General features: G+C 45.2%; 1 protein-coding gene across 2 annotated transcripts in view; it reads left to right on the top strand.

Moving 5' to 3' along the window:
* Positions 1–20,808, top strand: part of CAMTA1 (calmodulin binding transcription activator 1) — a 3,643,069-nt gene that overhangs the window by 3,290,935 nt on the left and 331,326 nt on the right. The gene's annotated exons all lie outside the window — the stretch shown is intronic.

Genomic DNA, 20,808 nt, shown 5'->3' with positions numbered 1-20,808 from the left:
CGAGTGACTTCGAGCATTCTTGATTCTTCAGCCTGTCATGCTCATTGGGGTGAGGAGGGCCGTCCTGGTACCCCCTGTTCACTAGGAAAGTTAGAGGAGGTGCAAATTGGATCAAAGAGATGAGCCAAATTCCATTTGAAAATATATACAAGCTCTACTAGTTCCCAAACAGCAACCTTTCTAGAAAGGATTGACTGGGGAGAAAGCAACGCATGTGGGGATTCTGTGCCATGTAGGCCCAGCAGTGATGGGTGGCAGAGCAGCACTGGGAGCACATGTTGAGGAGTGCAGCAATGTGTCCATTCTCTTGGTCTGCTGAACATGTCTTATGCTGCTACATGACTTGTGCCTTTTTTATGTTGGTGTCATAAATATGGAGAGGCTCCTTTTCAATGCTTGTACTAGAGCCCATACCAACCTTACCGCCTGCTGGCAGTGCCGCGGGACCAGGGCCCACTTGCCTCGACAAGTAAATAGATCTGTATGCTTCTTGGGAACACCTCAACATGTCTGGAAAGGTATGTGCTGCGCCAGAAGCAGCCCACAGATTGGTTAATAGAGCTGTGAAGGGGCCCTGCTGTTGCTGTACCTTAGTCTGGTAATGGAAGGTTCCAATGGTCTGATATCTTGGGGAATGAGCATTAAGTATTCCAAATGGAGCCCCATTCGCAGAGGGCCCTCACGTGATACTGGATGTTCTCCTTGTCTCCAGATGATGCCTTCAACACATGGCAACCAAGGTGCTGTGTAAGGTGAGCTCCCAAGTGTTCTCAAAAAGTGGTAACTCACCGATTGGTCAATTTGCTGTCATCTTTTTCTTTGTATTTTGGTTTGGATGGGGTGGGCGCCACCAACATTAAACACTGCCACCACAATTCTGAGGTCCTAATCCAAAATTGTGCTGCCTTTCCCGCTTTCTTTCTGTGGGCTCCACCCAGAACCTTCCATACTGTGGTGGAAAATAACTACCACTCATGATTCCGGTGGATTGATCAACACTTTTCGAGCAAAGCAATAAGCAAACAAATGACCAAAAGCAATATGCGACTTCAGTGACAGTGAATCCCTCCTTGGTCCAGATCTCTTATACTCACAGGAATATATGATTGGCAATGGAAGGGGGTGGTCTCAGCCTGGTAAGGTCACAGGTTGCAACTTTAATTGCTGACTGAGAAAACCTTCATTGTACAGTCTTCCGATGGAAGCTGCATTCGGCAGCCCTTGTTAGTGTTATCAGTAAAAGCAGCACAGTGCAAGGGATTTCTGAAAGAGGAATACACTCCCTAATATTTCCCACTCACTGCGAGGCAGACGAGAGGTCTAGTAATATGACGACATCCACCAGCTGAAGCTTCCTTTCAGTAAAAGGCAAGAGCACGGAACACACTTAGCTATACCAGACGGATATGTGTCAGAAGCATGAACAGCAGGGTCTGATTGGCCCCTCGGCCTTTTGGCCCGTGGCCGGTTGAAATCATCCCTGGTGGGTGGGGGCCGGTTTCTGGCCATGCCTGGGCTGGTTTGGAAGAAAAAAAGGAAAAAAACACAAAAAAATTCCACTTTTCTTTTTTTTCAAAAAGCCTTTCATCTTTCTTAGGTCAATAAATAAGTACCAACACAGGTTGAGTGATATTGTATGCATATTTGTTCTATAAAAAAGAGCTTGAGCGTAAGTGCTATACAATAACATATTATCAGTTGGTCTTGGACGTCTGCTTGGATTCACAGTAATTTAGTGTACTTAGGAACAATGCTATTTGATGCCATTTCCTGTTTTGTCAAGGGGTGAAAGGTCGTGTTTCATCACTTCATGGGATGTCACTTTGGGGTGGGGTCAAATTACATCACTTCCGATGATGTCATCAAAGGTCAAGGGTCGTGAGGGGTGGGCCACTTTTTTTGGGTGACTGGGCCTATTTCTTGTCCCAGTCCGACCCTGGTCAACAGTGAAGGCGAGCATTCTTAAGTGGTGTGGGAAGCGCTGTTCTAAGGGTGACATGCGCAGTGCAGTGTACCATCTACCTTTTATGCTGGCCAGAGGCAGTGGTTTACACATGATGGAAAGACAAGCAGAATATACTGTGGTAGGGTAACATGGGTGTACTTATATGATCATGCCTTATTCTATTTTTCCCCCACAATATCACCTGCCCCCCCATCAGCCCGCCTCCGCTATCTTTACATTCCTCACCTACCCTTATAAGTCCCCCTCGCAGAGACTTTCTTTTTTTCCTGCTGCCATCCCCCCTTACCTGCTTCTCAGTCCCCCGCCTGCCCACAGGAATTCTTTTTTCTCGCTGTACCCATTACGTGCGACCACTTACCTGCTATCACTTGGCCTGCATGGGTGCTTCTCACCTTGTCCTCTGTGCCCCATCTCACGCTCACCCGCTGCGTACCTCTCTTCCATATGCAGTCTTTTGTGGGTGGCATTTCCAGCATGGCCTCTTTTGTGGGCAGCAGAGTAAACATGCTCTACAGACCACACACTGACATTGTTCTGTTTGACCTGCATAAGTACATCATTATTTTAGCCTGTAAAGACGCAGCAGTAAATAAATGTGTGTATTTATGAATTGATCTGTGTGCTTTTCAATAATATTGTTTTCTTAACCGTATCACAACTTATACTGTGGATGGGACCATACTGATATGCAAATGGTTACTTCTCCTCTGTGACGGGTGCAGTGAGCAAAAACGTGGTTGTAGACCCTCCTGAGTGGAAGAAATTCTATAGAACAGTGTATTTGACTGTGACAAATCAACTTCCGGGGCACCATAGGTCCAGGGATTAATACCGGTTTCTAAACCATCAATCAGCCCCACATCTCTAGTACACTAGAAGGTATCTGGACAGATTGGAACCACAATCAAATTATAAACCTCCTTATCCAATTTTGGTAATGTGGATGGAACAGCAGGCGTATCTCCGACAGGTCATGGATTGCTAGTTAGTTGCACCACAGCGAAAATACAATTATTACCCAATAATAAAAGGGACTGTCCAGTCATGGTTGTATAAAATTATCGACTTTATTATTGTCACGACAGTTCTAGCACACTACAAAATACAACCCACTCTGAAAAGGAATGCAGAGGACAGTTTCAAAGAAGGAAAATGGATGCACTCTGCAGAGTGCATGCAACTGACAGTATGCAACTGACAGGAGGCTAGTCGGTATAGTAAATAATCGCAAGAGTTCAAGGATACTTGGTTTCAGCACAAAGGGAGCAACGGGCTGTAAAATGTCATTAGGGGCCTTTGCAGAGGGATCAGTGGGACAGAACCACAATGTATCTTGTGCTTGTAGGTGCTCTTGGTGCTCGACATGGTCGAGTCGGTTTCAGGGCTCTTTGCAGCTTCTGCAACAGAGTTCAAGATGGGAGACAGCCGTGGGTATCAGGCGGCAGGCAGTTCGGTGAGCGAGGCTGGGGGTCAGGAATTGTTGTCTCAGTGCTGATTGGCGATTCTGAAGCACTGGTCGAGGTGTCTCGGATGGCTTTTTAACGAATGCTGCATAACCACAGTCAGCGGTGCAGTCAGTTTCAGCTCGATGGGCCTGGCTGGCTTGAAAAAAACCTTTAAGCAGACGTCTGTAGATGCTTGTCGATGCATTGCTCCTGGCTTCTTCACTGGACTTGTGCCATCCTTTAAGGTGAACAGCCCAAAGCTGAGGAGAGTGTTGCAGGCAGCTGCATTGTCCTTGGTTTGGTTCTGAGACTCTGACACTTTACACCTAGCATGTTTTCTGCAGAACCTAACAGGGCATGCTGTGGGATGGCAGGGTACCAGTTCTGGAACTGCTGGAGTGTCATCTGGATTCGGTATCTCCCTCTGTTATCTGGGAGATGTTTACGGGAGGGATCTTGCTTTCCTCTTGGAGGTCCTGGCCTTCCTTCACTGGTGGAAGATGTAAAGCAGACTACCTTCGGCCCGGGTCCAATGGTGCGTCCTTCCTTCTGCTTCTGGTGAAGCCTTCAGATGACCTGCCAAAAGAGGGACTCAGCCCTCTTTTAAAGTGAAATAGACTATATACGGATTGGTGCAGGCTCATACTTGTACCTTCTGAATGGGGTCTCCCTGCTGGGATCACTACTGTAAACATGCAGTCCCAGACATGACATTTCACCGTCAATCGATACTGAAGGTGGGAGCTGGCATCAGGTTGACACAGTGCATATGAAAGGGTTTGGGGTTTCCTGTCTCATTTGGTAGCCTCTTCAGCAGGACCCATGTGGGCCTGCTTGAATTAAACTCTGATTAGTATGTGAATGCTGCCAACAGCTACAGGGTTCAACAAAAAGCCGGTAAGATCCATGGAGCCTTTGTTAGTTAATTAAGCTGGCCATGGAAGGGGGAAGCTTTGGCCCTTCTGGGGATGCATCATGTATTCCACCAGTCAGATCTCAACTAAATATGAAAGGGGTGGACTGCACCTGTAGGATGTGTCACCCAAGTACACATGTCTATGCGCATGTCGTGCGGCGAGCATAGGAAAATGTGTGCAGATAAGCCTCACGCATTTCCCAGAGGTTGATCTACCATCATTCAATTTCATTTAAAATTTCAAAAAAGCACAGGCGAGCACACACCCACCATGCGGATGGTCGAATTGCTCACATTGACCCAGGCTCATTCTCAGTAGAGGGGCCCCAACACTCTTGTTTAATTTATACATTTTTATTTTTTATTTTTGCATTTCTTTCAGCACACAAAACCCTTCGGCATCTAAGTGCTAGTTACATATAGTGAACAGTACATTTAGCGAAGTGCAAGAACTTGCATATTAGTTACCGAACTAATTAGATTGGCAAAGCCTCACCTCATGGTACGAGGGGCTACTTAAGGCATGTAAACAAGCATATGAGACAAAATAGGTTTGTTGTATACAGACCGGCAAAGCCTCACCTCATGGTACGGGGCTACATCAGGCATGCAAACAAGCATATGGGACAAAATTGGTGTGGGTGTATACAGACGGGCAAGGCCTCACCTCATAGTATGGGGCTACATCAGACATGCAAACAAGCATATGGGACAAAACACGAGGTTACCAGTCATTTGGTTGAAAACCAAAGGATCGAATGCCATTTGATCGACAGTGAAATGGTCGAAAAAAATTGTCGATTTTTTTTTTTGGGGGGTTCCCCCCAACCCCCAATTTTCTTTATTAAAAATATTTTTTAAGCAACCAAAACTAAAAATATATATATATAAAAATAAATAAACAATTCGACCTTTTTTTTCCGACCATTTGACTGTCGATCAAATGGTCATTCGATCTGTTATTTTCGACCATTTGACTGGACACCGGACAAAATAGGTGTGTGTGTGTATACAATAAATAGCTGTTATTGAACTCCATTCTGCCCGAGGGCAGCTTTGCGCTTGACCTGCTGTGGCACATTGGCCGCTTTGCATCTTGATCAGCAGTTATGAAGGCCATCAAAGGTTGAGTGTGAGTTTACCTGGCTTTGAGTCTATTCCAGTCCTTGCAGCATCCAGTGTTCGGCTGAGTGCTGCCTTCCGAATCCAGTCAGGAGTCCATCGATAGTAACTGATTAAGTGTTCATGGATAGGAAAGGTTTCAATTACATCTTTCCTGGACAGTGGGTGGTTTTATGGGCGCTCTCGAGGAGGGTTCATTGGCATTCCATATTAATGGGCCTTAAATGTAGAAGGCATTTATAGGATGGGCGGATCAGCAGGGTTGCCGTGGCGCAAGTTCAAATCAAGTGTAAAGTGGTGGCGACAGTCACATCCCCCTGAACCTACTAGTTTATGTGAAATGACTCTGAGTGACTCAGTCCTGTTTTTAGTAGGTACGAATGCACCAAACACCATGAATTCGAATGAAATTGACCTCACAATGCGGTAGTAAATGTCCATTTTCATGAACATGGGGGCCTGAGAGATGCGCAATCTTTGCTGTTTCTCTCTCTCACTCTTTTCTGTCTCTTTTCCCTCTCCATCTTTTCCTCGATCTCTCACTCTTTCTATCTCTATGGCTCGCTCCCTCGCAAACACTCTCCTCTTCCCTTCTCTCTCTCTCTTGCTCACTGTCTCCTCCCTCCCCTCTCCCAATCTCGCTCTCTCGTCCTCTCTCCCTCTCTCCACCTCTCCCGCACACACACTCGCCCTTTCTCGCCTTTCGCTCTTTCACTCCTTCTCTCGCTCTCCATCTCCACCCTCTCCTTCTCTTTCTCTCTTCTCCCACTCTATCAATCCATACCATATATCCTCCATCCCTTCTCTCTATGTCCTCCCTCCCCTCTCTTTCTCACCTCTCCTCCTCCATCGTCTCATCTCACAACACCCCTGGTGCACGGCTGGGGCATCAAGCCTGTCTGCAATTCTCTAGTATTGGGCAGCCTGGGTACGGGGAACATCCGTGCCACCGTCCCATCAGTAAGAGAGTCTGGCACAGGGCATCTTTCCCTTGTGCCATGCGTTGAAGCTGCCACACCGGGGTCTTCCTTTTCCAGAGTTAGCCACTGTTGGGTGTGTGCGTGTGGGAGAGCCCCAGAGACCCCCCCCCCCCAAGAATAATCTACAACCATAGTCTGCCCTGCGAGCAGCACCTTGCGCCATCCACATGTCTGCGCCCAACACTTCTGTTGTTGGCATTGTTCTATGCGTGTGCATCAAGTCAATGTGAATGTGCCTTGGGCATGGGGAGGCACACGTGGCATCAGCAAGTACCCTGCACCAAGGATATCTTCCATCCCCTACTACAGCTACCTTGGCTGACAGGCATCTATCCATAATCTCTCCATTTAGAAATGGGTGTGCACTAATTCATGCATGTTTTCTCACTCCTACGCTCTCTTCTATGCATTCTTGCACAAATTCTACATACATGATTTCTCACTCCTGTCCTCTCTTTTATGGTTCCTAGCACACATTCTACACACAAGATTTCTCACTCCTACGCTCTCTTTTATGGTTCTTTGCAAACATTCTACATACATGATTCCTCACTCCTACGCTCTCTTTTAGGGTTCCTTGCACACATTCTACATATGATTTCTCACTCCTACGCTCCTTTTATGGTTCTTTGCATACATTCTACATACATGATTCCTCACTCCTACGCTCTCTTTTAGGGTTCCTTGCACACATTCTACATACATGATTCCTCACTCCTGCGCTCTCTTTTATGATTCTTTGCACAAATTCTACATACATGATTCCTCACTTCTACGCTCTCTTTTAGGGTTCCTTGCACACATTCTACATATATGTTTTCTCACTCCTACACCCTCTTCTATGATTTCTTACATACATTCTGCATACAAAATTAGTTTCTCGTGAGTATACACACACACACACACACACACACACAGGTAGAAATAATAAATGAAAGTATCCTCGTCCCTCTGTTTTTGTAATGTTGTGGGCTCTCAAAAGCTCAGATGAACACATCTCCCTATGTTGCTATCCCACATGTATGTTGTGTTTGGCCTTCAAATGTGTGAAATATGGATCTATTTGTCTAATAGTGCTAGTGATAGTGTCAACTACTCATAGGAAAACGCATTCAGGGCCATTGTCTGTTGTTGCAATGAGCCATTAATATGTGAAATATATAACACACGCATTTCCCAATATATGTTTCGTAGGAAGTGCAGTCTAATTCAAATTCTGCAGTGGGAATGAATGTCCAGTTTTCCTATTAAGATTCGGGATACCAGTCTACCAAACAGAGCACTCGGCTGCGCAGTCGCAATGTGCCGCCAAGGTGACCCGCTCCAGTCAGTCCATCAATTCAGAATTCTGATATTTCTCTGCAAAATCCAGAGGAGCTGTGAATAATAATCCAAACCCACAGGGCACCAACTTTTATTTCAATGCAACCAGGATATCCACCGTGGGTGCTCTCAAGGGGTTGCTTCTAGGCGCTCAGATAAGATTTTGAGCGGGGTTGCTTCTAGGCGCCTTATTCTACCAAGTTGGGGGCACTAAATAATCATGGCTACTGCCATTGGGAGTATTTTATGGGCAAGTATATTTTAAGTTTAAAAAAATTCCTTTTTCGAAAAGTGTCCTTCTTTGTAGCCTGTAATTCATGCAGAAGAAACAGTGCATTATTACCTAAAATGTTCTCTTCAGATCAGGCTTTAACAATATTAGAGGACCTTTCTTTGGCATTGCTTCCTGGGTACCACAGATCAGAAATAAGCCATGATTGTGTGTGGGTAGGCTCTTATGGGTTCACGATCTCATATTCTTTTATGTAAAACACTTTAACACCCTATTGTTGATGTGTGTGACGGCTGGGGGTGAGGGGGTGGGAGGGTGGAGGTGCTGGGGGGGAGGGAGATGGGGGTATATCTGCCTGTTTTTATAGAATAAGTGGCTGGTACACTGCCGCCTTTTTTCACAACCAAAGATGCTGTAGCTATTTGAGAAAATTGATGTAGCCCTCAGGGCTGCATGAAGGATTCCCGCTTACCTTGAGCTTTGCATAATGAAATCAATGATTTGGGTCTAAAAAATGAATGAAAAGCTATTGCATTCCTTGTGCGAGCGACAGCATTAACTAAAACCAATAAGGCGGTAGCCCGTCAAACAACACAATAGACTCTTACGCAAAGCACTCTCTTGCGGAGCCCGCCAACATCATTTTTTTCTTTTCCCATGATACACTGGAGCGTTTTTTTAAAGGGGGCAAGAAGTCTGCTGATCAGAGACTTGCTGCTAGGGACTTTCTTATTAGTTTTCAAATGAATCAATCGTAAATGGGTGCCGATGCTCTCCTGCAGTCAATTAGCAGGTAATGTTGCCCTCTATCCGGAAGCACCCTTATGTTTTTTTTTGTAACTCGGCACAATTTGCATGAGGGTGGCCGGGCCATAATGCAATTAGATCCTGAACGTGTGAGCTTGAGCTAGCCTGCCTTCTGGGATCAGCAGAAATGCAAACATTATGAGCCATTATATGCTGTTCACCTGTAGGACGCCAATTACTGTGTATGAAAGAGCGATATTCCTTCTCCCCACTCAGCACTTTGGGTGAAATATTGTGTGGCTGTCAGCAAGTGAGCCACTTGTATGGTGGACACTATGGCCATCATTAGGAATTGGGGGCGGGGCTTAGCAGTAAAACGGGAAGTATCTAAAATACGGCCTGTCTTTACTGGCCCTCCGATTATGGGCCAGGTGGTAATTGTATATGACATGCTGTATTTCTTGCAATAATGCATGCAGTAAATACCTCCTGATTATAAGGTGGATTACCTCATTAAATATTGTCCATACAAAACCACTATGCCACCTGGCTTTTAATTGTTTTATTCATGATATTGAACCTGTGAATACGTACATGTTTTGGATCCGAGTGTTAAGTGGTCATTTATTTTCCAAATTGTGATTTGATAGGAAAGACGTTTTTTTTTTTACTTTTAAGAGTATAGACGATACATTTTTTTTTAATTTCAGGTATTTCAATTTTGAATATGATTGATTCAAATTGATTGATATAGGAGGAATATTGTGAAAGGTTTGGTTTTAAACTAACAGACAATATCAAAACTCCAGTCTTAAGTCCACCTTTGAATTATCACCCCCAGAAAACATACAAGATTTTCATCTTAAATTGAAAAGTAGCAGGAACCAAAAAGAGTTCGTGTCAGAAGACCACGTGTTCACTGCCTTTAAAATGCAAAGCAGATAGGAACCAGCAATGGCCTTTAACTGCATTATATTAAATTGGATCTTTGCGGCCTGACTAGGCATAATAAATGTCCATCCTCAAAACAGATGGATATGAATTATAAATAATTTTTTCAAAAAGTGGTTGAGTATTTTTGGAATTACTGTAAGCAATATCTCAATAAATCTACATCCATTTCCACGGTAGGGCAGTATTGTTATCATGTCGCGGAATTTCCGGATTGCCGCATGCAGTAACGGTAATGGATGCTTGCGGTAATTAAGGCAGAAAATCCACCCACGCAAATGAAGGCTGTTAGGGGTATTTGTATCTGTGTACAACTTCCCCACCATTGCGTTCAATGGAACCCCCTCATATCTATGTTTCAGTATCCTGGCTGTGTTTTTTTAAGCTTGCTCGCTTGCTCAACTCACTTGATTTCCCCGTCCTTAAGACTGCCAGGTCAGGGAGACTTGTGTCACATTTGAATTTGTCTATGTGTTTCTGTTCTAACACAAACCAACTTCAGTGAAGTGTCACAGGGAAACCTTGCATCCTTTTTCTGGTTTAATGTCTATTAGTCGCCCGTTTGAAGTCACTCTGAAAAAAGGCCTCTTTTTGTTGTGTGACTTGGAATCACCAACCAAGAAACAGGCATTAAATAGGCACAAACCCCTTTCATCCGAGGGTTTAACCACTGAAGTTGAACCCCTTACAACATGAGCTTCCTCTACACCACACCTTCCCGTCCCACCTTCATGGCACACCTTGTCTTCTTTTTCTGCCGTTCCTCCCCGCAACCACCTGTACCCTCCACGTATTGTACCCACTTTCCAGTGCCACTGTCTCCCCCAGGGCCTCCTCCCTCCAACCCCCTTTTGTGCACCCTGCTCTCCTTTCCTCCAGGCCTGCTCCACTGCCCGCCGCTTCCGTTGGTGTTTTTTGTTTACCTGGCGTTTTATGCACGGCATCTTTTCTGGGTGACCAGGAAACAATCTTTTTGTGTGTCATCATTTGTAATGCGTTTTAGGTGCCCCTAGGACAGGCTGCTGGGAGTGAACTATTTTACAACTTGTTCCGGGGTACTCCCATGGACCATATTTTTGATCGCGATACTGCCATATGGTCAAATTGGCCTTCAAAAGATCTCGCTCTGGATTACTGATCAGTGGTTTGTGTAACTGAAGCGGGTTGAAATTGGGATTCAGGCTCTCTGGTACCAGTGCACATCTCTCCCAGGGCATGTCTGTTGATGGGCAGATGTGGGGTAGCTGGCTGTCCATGATTGGACAGCCACTACCTGTTTAAATGGTGCAAGTCCTTTCCAGTGGTGGGATAGAGGTTTTGGAGACATTCTGGAAGTGACCCATAAGAGCCAAGATTCATGAAGTCGAAGATGGGCACTGAGATGACCCGGATGACTACAGCTGAAGGAACTAGACATTCCCAAGCCGTCTATTGGGGGACCCCTGTTTCACCTCCAGCAACCAGGAAAGAGCATCATCAGTGACTCCCCCCCCTAGAATGCTGGCGCCGACCCGTCTCATGTCCCTCATCACTGCCGTGGTATCGTTGGCCTTTGGAAGTGTTCCTGGGCCATCAGGATGCTGACCATCCAGGGATGTGGCCTCTCTGCTGCCCCAGGCATCACCCCGAGTTGGAGCTTGGGACTTCATCGTGTGGCCCAGGAACCTGGTTGACTGCAGCAGGTGCCTCCTACCATTAAGAGGTCCTGTCTGGAGCCCGAGTTCCTCCACTGCAATGGCCTGGGCCTGATGAACCCTGATCGGGCTTTCTTTGCCACTCTACATCACCTGCTGTGTTCAGAAGATCCGCCTTCATCATGGAAGTAGCAGTGGCCATTATCCAAGGCTGTCTAGCCCATCCAGATGTAGCTCCTCTGAAGCTACATCTGCTTTCGAGATTGGAACCGCTGCATAGCCTGTCAGAAACCCAGCATCTACCTCCGCTGCAGCCACGACCTGGACCACCTGCGATATGACAAACCACATTTAGTGGCCCCAGCAGTTCTTACGTACCTCACGGTGGTGATTTTAAGAATCAGAGTTCAGGTCTATCACTATTGTCCTCCATTGCCCCCCACAGCGATTGCATGACCATGAAGTCCACTGCCTAACCCTACCCTTACCTGGCCCTGGGAGCTGGAGTTCTGGCTAAGGATTCCTCAATGGGGACCATCCAGAGTGTATGAATTGGGAGTGCAACCCCATCTTTTGAAGACATGTTTCCCCTCTATAATGAGCGTTATATTTAATTATCTTAACTATTGACTTAGGCGCGTCTTGCTTGAGGGATGCTTTTAAGATTTTCCAAATCCCTAACCAGGTACTTACCTGTGAACACTTTTGGTTAGGACACTGGTACTCTTACTTACCTGGCTTGGGCTGAGCCTCTTAAGTTATTGAGGTAACTGACTTATAAACGTGAGGTATATTGTTTAGTTAACCACTTTTCTTCCCCCCCCAACTTTCCCTCTGAAAGGGTTGTGCTATTGCTTGACAGTATTACTAATAACTGTGTATTATGGTAAAGTGTTGCCTTGTCCCCCTTTGGGGCTAATAATTATATACTTAACATGTCAAAGTAAGACGCACTCTTCATGATTACACATGTTTCGGTTCAGGGCTGTAACAGAAATACTTTAAACGAAGTTTCCACGTGGCGATTATCGGCTAAATCATATAAGGGTTTAATCCCAAAGTCCAAATCTCGTGCAGATTCTGTCTCTCGCGTTGGTTTTCACCGCCCAGCAGTTCTTAAAAAGGAAGGAAGGGACGTCTGAGTGTAGTAAGTTTCCCTATTCGCATCTGATCCCGAGCACCTTCCTTGTGTTTTGTCCCGCTTTTCCCCTCTCCTCCCATGTGTTTTCCCCACACTGGCCCCTCTTTAATTCTATGTGTACTGCTGCCCTAATGTACTTTGCCCTTGTTTCACCTCCCCCAAATGTACTCCACTTTGAGTTCATACCCATTTCCCTTTCTGACTTTTCACCCCCGCCATTCCCTACAGTCTTGTGTCTGTCTTCTTCTCAAAACAAAAGAGGTGATGGCTGGAAGGTTTAAAATTAATCTTAACCCCTGGCATCGCTCTGGGCAACCCTCCAGACCATCGTTCTTTGCCTGCCAAGCCATTACAGAAGAGGGATCATGACACCCTCCTGGACCTCTGTTTCTTCCATGCACACATTTGGTACCCCCAGGCTCAAGTCCTTTTATTATGTCATTGCCCAAATGGAATCTGGTACTCTTTGCTCCAGGGTGTGGCCTTTAAGGGGTTTTCTTTTTTTTCTCAATTTCCCTTATTTTTTCATTATCACTAATGGTGATAATGGGCTGGGGCTGGCCGTACAAACCTATATGTCCTGTCCTGCCTTCCGGACATTATTATAGAAATCTTTTCCTATATTCAATCTACACATCTTGTGAGGCAGCAGATATTTTTCATTGAAGCCATTTTTACAGGGAGCATTGTTGAAGCCCATTAAAAGGGAAATTGATCCTTTCTATGTCCGTAAGATGCTTAGGTTGCTAGAGGCCTAGGCATGGCAGGTTGCACCTAGCATATAAAGCAACGTATGTGACAGTATGACATCTGATCCGTTCATTGGCTTATCATTTCTATATCTGGTTCATATTGGCTGTGCATGTGCATTGTGGGGTGTACCTATCATTTAATGGAATACCCTGGCACATGGGGGTACTTAGAAGCATATGATGCTGTACTGAGCAATTTTCGGCAGTGCATTATAATGCTTAGGTTCATAAGTTAATTTTATAAATATGTTCAATTGTGTGAGCATTTTGCATAGGTTTTTCAGTGGGGCACACCATTCCATTGATGAATTCAGTGTTGCTCATTGTGTTTCCTTCTGTGAAATCAAATGTTCAGCAACACTTAAAATTCCCTAAGCACAGCGCCCAAGTCCAGCTCCTCCCCAGTGCACAACCAAGGTGTCAACGCCATTGGACCTCAGCTATACACCTTCTACACCTCTGCCCTACTAAGACCTACCTTGTCCTTTGGCTTTCACTATCACCTTTTTGCCGGTGGCACTCAATTTTGTTCTCCTTCCACTCCTTCAGACCAGTCATCTCAGATTGGATTACAAGTTGTCTCACTGCAATTCGTCACTGAATGGCTCTCCGTTGCCTCATACTGAACTCTTCTAAAACAGAAGTCTTCTTTCTCCTACTTTCCAGTGCCATCCCTCGTCTCCCCTCCCCTATTTCCTTCTTGCCTGACCTTCTTGCTCCCTCGCCCAAGGATGACAATCTTGGGGTCCTCTTTGATAACGACCTCCAACTGCAACAATTCATTACTACCACTGCCTCTTCTGCTCATATTAAACTCCTCAGCATTCAGCAAATTCTTCCTTTTCTTTCTAACCTACTCCTTGTCCTCTCTCTCTACTCCTTCCTCCGTCTAAACAACGTCTTCATCTTTGCTACCTACAATCTCTAGAACCTGCCCAGATCTTCCCCTTCACTTCTACTTAAGGAGAACATGCTGTTTGCTCTCCTTGCACAACCTCTCTCTTATCAAGTTTATTTTCCTAGTGTACAGAGCTATCAATGGTCTTGCTCCTCAGTACCTGTCTGATTGTATCTCTGTTTTCTCACCATTTCGTTCCCTGCGATCCTCCTCTGCACTCAACCTCACTGTCCAAGTCGTCCCTGTACCGCCTCTCGCTTCCACGTTCTCCCTACTGGAACCCGCTGCCCATCACAATCTAGCCCGGCTCAACTGTTGATCTCTTCAAAGCTTGGCTTAAAATGTACTTACTTGCTAGATAGGGAGCTCCCCGTGCCCTCTCCGCCATCCTCCCTACTTGACCACGCCACGGCTTCCTTTGGCGCTTATTAATGTCATGGTATCGTACCAAAACATCAAAGCCCATTTTTTCGAATCCCATAGCAACACGTTTTTAAATGCATTTTGCCAAGATGTAGATGAGATTTGGGCAAAGGGATTTATTATGGTGGGGATGAAGGGGCAAAATGCTTTTAAACGAAAAAACAAAATCAATGATATGGGATTCGGGAAAAAAGAAATCAATGCTATAACATAGATCCAATGTCATTTAGTATATTTATATAGTTATCCTCTTTAGTTTGAAGCACTTGCTCCCTTGGGTTAATGTTACCTTTTTAACTCACCTGTTTTCTTATATGCATTTTTTCGGTTTGTTTTGTTTCGTCACGGATATATGTCCCACTTTTTAACACCCTCAGAAACTGGCTCACCAAGTGTTCTCATCTTTGTTCATGGCAGGGCCTCCACCATCTGTAAAGGTGTTACTGTAAGTCATTGCTAATCAAAATTAAACTTCTTGTTTGTTTGTTTATTTATTTATATACTGCTCCTCATCCTGAGGTATCTGGGCGCATTACAGGTATAGCAAATTACATCTTGCATAAAGTACATGTATGAATAGTTAAATTACATTCTTTACATAGTTAAGACAATGAGGATTACAATATCAATCAATGACACTTTACAGATCATGCAGTCCTTCTGGACATCTGTGGTGAGGCATAATGCTTTCTGGGACATGCAATCCTGTGTGGCCATCTGTACTAAGTATGATTGAATACATTTAGGGGCATGTAGTCCTGATGCAGAACGATGTGGTGCACTGCGACAAGCAGTATGCACTGTGAGCTGTGCATTTGTGTGGGGGCATATGTATTGAATGGAGAATATTTGGCACATATTGGATGGCAGGGACCTCGGAAATGAATGAGACAAAGTTTATTCTGAGCTGTGTTTTTCCAATAGTACTTATCTCAGGGAGATAACGGCTTTCTGGGAAATGCATTAATGTGGTGCCTGTGGAGCAGGCATTTTGGCAGGTGGTGAAAATTCCTGGGCATGCAATGACAGAACTGGGTATGTGACTTGAGCACCTTGGCATATGAGCCAGCACCTAGCATCATAGGCTTTACCTGGCATTTGAAGTGTGCCTGGTTTACATGGTTGTTTCCGAACATTTGAGCCCAGTCTGTAGCTCAGGGGGTCTGAAAGATGTGGCTCTCCAGAAGTTTTGGACTATGACTGCCATGATTCCTCACCATTGACAATGTTGGCTAGGGCTGATGGGAGATGCAGTCCAAAACATCTTGAGAGCCGAAGGATGAAGACCTTTGCTGTAGCATATTCTGGCCGTAGATGGGCATGCGTGGCTGGATTGACATTCGATGGCAATGCCTCGGCATTCAAGGCTCCACCAGGCATATCACAGCAGTACCCGGCCAGATGAGCCTGCACCTGGCCTATGAGGGCATCACCTGCTCATGTGAGACTGTCCCTGGGAATAGGGCGGTTGCCGATAGCAACTGAGGCAGCAAGGACAATCATTAACGACGGGCATACTGCCATTGTCAATGCTTATTTTTTAATGTTGGCCTATTCCAGTTCAGATATTGGGCGCATGTGTAATTTAAAGGGCAGTTTGACACCATGTCGTCCCAGAGGTGTCAGTAGATATTAGCTAATGCTGGTCTTAAGCACTAGAATACAGGAGAAGGAGCTAGTCTGTGATTCTTGTATATGATAGCATTCACTTAAAGGCAAGGGATGCTGCAGGCTTGTCCCTGGTCCGCGCGGGCTTGCTTCTGCTGCTGTGCGCATCTGCCCATTACTGCTGCAGAGCAGCCATAATGCAATTGACTAATGATTTAGGGAGTGGATAAAAATGAGCCATTCAAAGGCTGCGCCGCGGAACAGCCTTGGGTTGTCACGATATCTTAAATATATAGGTGGAATAAAACAGAAGTATATTCCAGCCACCTGTTATCCCGCAACCCGTCTCCGCTTCTTTACAACGGCACTAGATTAGAGTAGAGCCACGGAAAATCACAGTGGCTTCACGGCAGTTATTCACATAGTAACGGGATGCGCTTGCCCAGAGCGCTGTCTCTTCTAAGCACTATCAGATCTTAGCATGGCCAAGCATACTGCCAGTCGCAGTGTTATGCTGGGCATAGAGGTGTTCCTTAATCCAACTAATGTGTCCATGTTGTGGTAGTGGCCATGGCTTAAAGACGAGACACGCCTTATTCAAATAATCAGATCACTGTAGGGCTGCTTGCCACCTGCCATTTCTCACGCCCCTGCCCCACAGACTTTCTGTACGCCTTTTCGGATTGAAGCACGTGATGCCAGTTCGGCCTGCGGTCAGTAAGTGTTTGTGAAAGTGGTTGTACCGCACTGACAGCTGCTAGTCTCGTGCTTGTGGACAAACACTGTGGGAACTTTGGTTTGTAGGGTTTCTGGCATTTTTTTTTCTAAAAGTTGTGTTCGCCTTGGACTGTTCTAGTGTGCCTCGCACTCATTGTATGTGCCTTGGAATGGCTCTTTCACTCATTTGTACTTGTCTTTTTGGGATTTCTTTCGTTGAGTGTGTTGTTTGTTGCGTAGTCGTTTTGGCACTTGCTTTTTCTTTGATTCGGTTTGGCAGTGTACAGAGTGTTCTCTCTTTCAGTTGTCCTTTCATCAAATACTGTGTGCTTTTGGATCTTCTTGCATGAAGTTTGTGGTTACATGTCTTTATAACGAAATATTTTATAAAGAATGCACTTATATTGAATATTTTAAAACAAAAAAGATAACTTTTTGGGGAGAGGGGGTTCCCCGCCTAACACCCGTTTTCCACCCCTAAAAACCCACCCCAACCATTTCCCCACAAGATTTAACCCCTAAATGCATTCTCCATAAACATTTTTGGTATAAAATATTCGATATAAGATCATTCTACATAACATTTTCGATATAAAGACTGCATACCTTTTTTATGTCACTGGGGTTCTTCCTAGGCGACATATTGTGTGTTATGAGGAATTTGTTTTCCTTAACTGTTGTGGGATTGTTTTATGAGTAACCACAGCTGGTTGTGTGTTTGTCATATTAATGTTGCTACCCTTTGTGCTCTGTATCTTTGGTTTGTTCTTGCAATGAAAGTCGTGGGTCATAGAGGGTATTTCTAAAACCGTGCACTGTGTCTTTGTGTTGTTCTTGACTTTTCAAAGTCCATGAGCTGTTGCTGCACTGTGTGCTCCAGGTTTGGTCTTTTATTGTATGTGTTGAGTATTGAAACACTTGTGTAAAGGCATGTTATAAATGCCATATCATACCATTATTGGCATCACCCCATAACCCAGTGAGCGCTGCATGTGTTGGTTGTTCCTTCCCCAATCAATGTGTGTCTTTGTTTTGGTGTGTCACTGTATTGTGCACCTGGGGGCTGTTCTTGTGCTCGTTGTTATTTTGGTTAGGACTGCTATAGTTCTGGGAATTGCATACCTTACAATTACACTTCCACTCATTTTTTTTGGGCTGAGGTGTGCATGTTTTTACATTGAATTCTGAGTAATTACTGTGTGTAGTAATTACCACATGCGGTAATGGCTTTGTCTGGAGAACATTTCCTCCAAATAAAAAACCAGGTCGTTTCTAAAGAGTTTAATTTAGAAAATCTCCATTTGGCAGTGTGATAAAAGTGATGGTAATAAGACTACGGACACTTTTACACCACAATGCCAAACTCTGAAGGAGGCCATTAGAATCCTAAAGGCCCGTCAGCTATTCCCCAGTTTTGTGTCCCATGGGACCCCATGGAGATGTGTAGTTAGCCCAGGTGGTAATTACCGGCTGCAGTAATGCTAACCTCCCCCACACAAAACCAGACTGTTTCTAAAAAGTTTCAATATGAAACTATGAATTTGGCGGTGCAGTGAAAGTGGTGGTATTCTTGTTACTGCTAATTTTTTACCCCACTTCCCAACTCTAAAGGAGGCCATACGAGCGATATTGCTGGGAGATACTCTAGAATTAAGTGCTGTGTACTTTGGGGGGTGCCATGTGATATTAACGAATTCATAAATAACAAAAACATGTTTAACAAAAGAAATGTTACGGGAAAAACTTTTCTATTTGGGGGGGGGTCGCCTTCAAGCACCCTGTTTTCCTTGTTTATAGCGCACCCCAAACCCCTCCCCACCCGTTTGAACCCCTTACCCCACATTTCAGTAAAAATGATAAGTTGAAAATGTTTTTCGTTATTACCTATTCGGTAACATCACTGGATACCATTTTGGGGGCTTTTTCCAAGTGATGGTTGCATGTCTTGGAGTAGTGCTCGAACGGAGTGGTTTGTTTCTATGTTTACAGTGAGCATTCCCCGGTTTGTAGTTGATCTTATAGAAAGAGTGCTGTGAGTATTGCAATCATTTTCCCACTGGTTTTTAATGCTCTCAGACTTTGTATCTTGTGTTTGTTCTCACACTGTACGTGTTGTGTCGGTGGGGTTTTCTTTCCCGAATGGTTGTGTTTCTTGGGAGTTAGTTTTGTTTTAACCACGATTTGTTATTGTTTTTTTCTTTTGCTGCACTGAGTGCTGTGTCTTGGCATTATTCCTTAAATGAGCACTGTGTGTCTCAGGGTGTAACTTGCAATGAATTCTGCGAGTCTTAGGGTTGGTCTTTTAATGAGGGTTCTAGAGCTAAGATGTGCTTGGTCACGTAGTGCGTGCAGTAGGTCTTTTGCTTTTCTTGCCCTGCCTATTGGCACACATGTTGTGTTGCACTCAGTTCCATTGGCCACACAGTTGCCCTTAGACTGGGTGTATGTCTGCCATTCTGCATTCCCTAGGTTATGCACCTCTTGAATTTGGTCTTGCTCCGTTAATTGGATGTTTTGGAGATGTTCTGTTCGGCACATTCTGTGGTAGGGTCTTTCGTGCACACAGAGCTCTTTTTCTTAGGGGTGTTATTACCATCCGTTATATGTGCCGTGGAGTTGTTCATACAAGAATCATACCTTACATTTCTGGTGTTGTCTCATCCCATTTTATGGAACCGCATAACTTTTCTGCTTTTCCCTGGCTTGTTTTCGTGGATTTTTGGCTTTATTTTTTGGGAACAAATTGACGTTTCCTGAAGTCCTCCTGTCACTACAACCCTTTTCCATGTGCTCGCCTATGGTAGCTCATACAATGTCCAGGACATGTGTGCTTTTTAAACATACCATTTGTAGTCCCATGGTGTTTCTTTTACCGTACAAGTGTGCCGTGTAGTGGGATGCTGGCAGCCCTAATATAGTTGGGCAACACTGTGTGTTTAGTCATTTTTACTGCATTAGTAGCCCAGTGTACCAGTATAGTAGCCAATGGAGTACTGTTGCGTTGGGCCTTCCACTGTGTGTGTGTACAGTAAAGCAGGCCTAAAATGGCAATTGTGCTGCTGTGGGCACCCTCTGAGCCTAGCCATGTGTTCTCTAAAGTGGTTTAAACTGGGTTAGTCTGGTTTTCTGCCCCAGCCATGCCCATTACACATTGTGTGTGTACCTGAGTAGTTGACAGATTTTAGGGCCAACCTGATACTCTGGCTGACACAATCTGTGTATGTCTGCCTGGTGTGAGATTGGAGGTGTGGCTTAGGTCCGCCCCTGAGTGGGTGTGCTTTCCTGGGGGTGGCCCTGTACATTCCTCGGATTTGTACCTGAATTGCTATGAATTTTCAATGTTAGCCCTCAGTGGGGTGCGGGAGTGTGTTACCATCAGTATGGCCCTCCAAAGTTCGGCAAGAGTAGCCCGGGTGCAGCCCCTGTGGAGCCCCATGAAAGTGTGCTTGGAGCGGACCATCTTTGGGCTGCTTGAGCTTAATGCAGCTGGGACCCACAGCAGTGACCCTGCCACCACTCAAGTTTTTCTTGCACATCTAAATGGAGACTGGGCCTCCAGAGGGGCTGCAGCTGGGCTACTCTTGCCTAACTTTGGAGCGTCATACTGATGGTAACTCCCTCCCCCTCCCCACTGAGGGATAACATTGAAAATGGGGGAGAGTTGGATCCTAGCTGGCTCTACACTACAGTTACCAGAATTCCCTGCTGCCACTGCCTGGTACATACCAGAGGGATGCAACTCTGCATACCTGCATCCAATCAGTCCCCCTGAATATTGCTGAGGCATGAAAGTGCGCTAGGAGGAGAACGTCTTTGGACTGTTTGAGCTTACTGCAGCTGGGACCCAGAGTAGCGCCCCTGCCACCCGTCAAGTTTTGTTTGCACATCTAACTGGAGACTGGGCCTCCAAAGGGGCTGCAGCTGGGCTACTCTTGCCTAACTTTGGAGCGTCA

This window comes from Ambystoma mexicanum, chromosome 8, assembly GCF_040938575.1.
Source record: "Ambystoma mexicanum isolate Mex_15411 chromosome 8, UKY_AmexF1_1, whole genome shotgun sequence".
NCBI lineage: Eukaryota > Metazoa > Chordata > Amphibia > Caudata > Ambystomatidae > Ambystoma > Ambystoma mexicanum.
The sequence above is the reverse complement of the archived record's forward strand: the minus strand, read 5'-3'. Positions and strand labels throughout refer to the sequence as shown.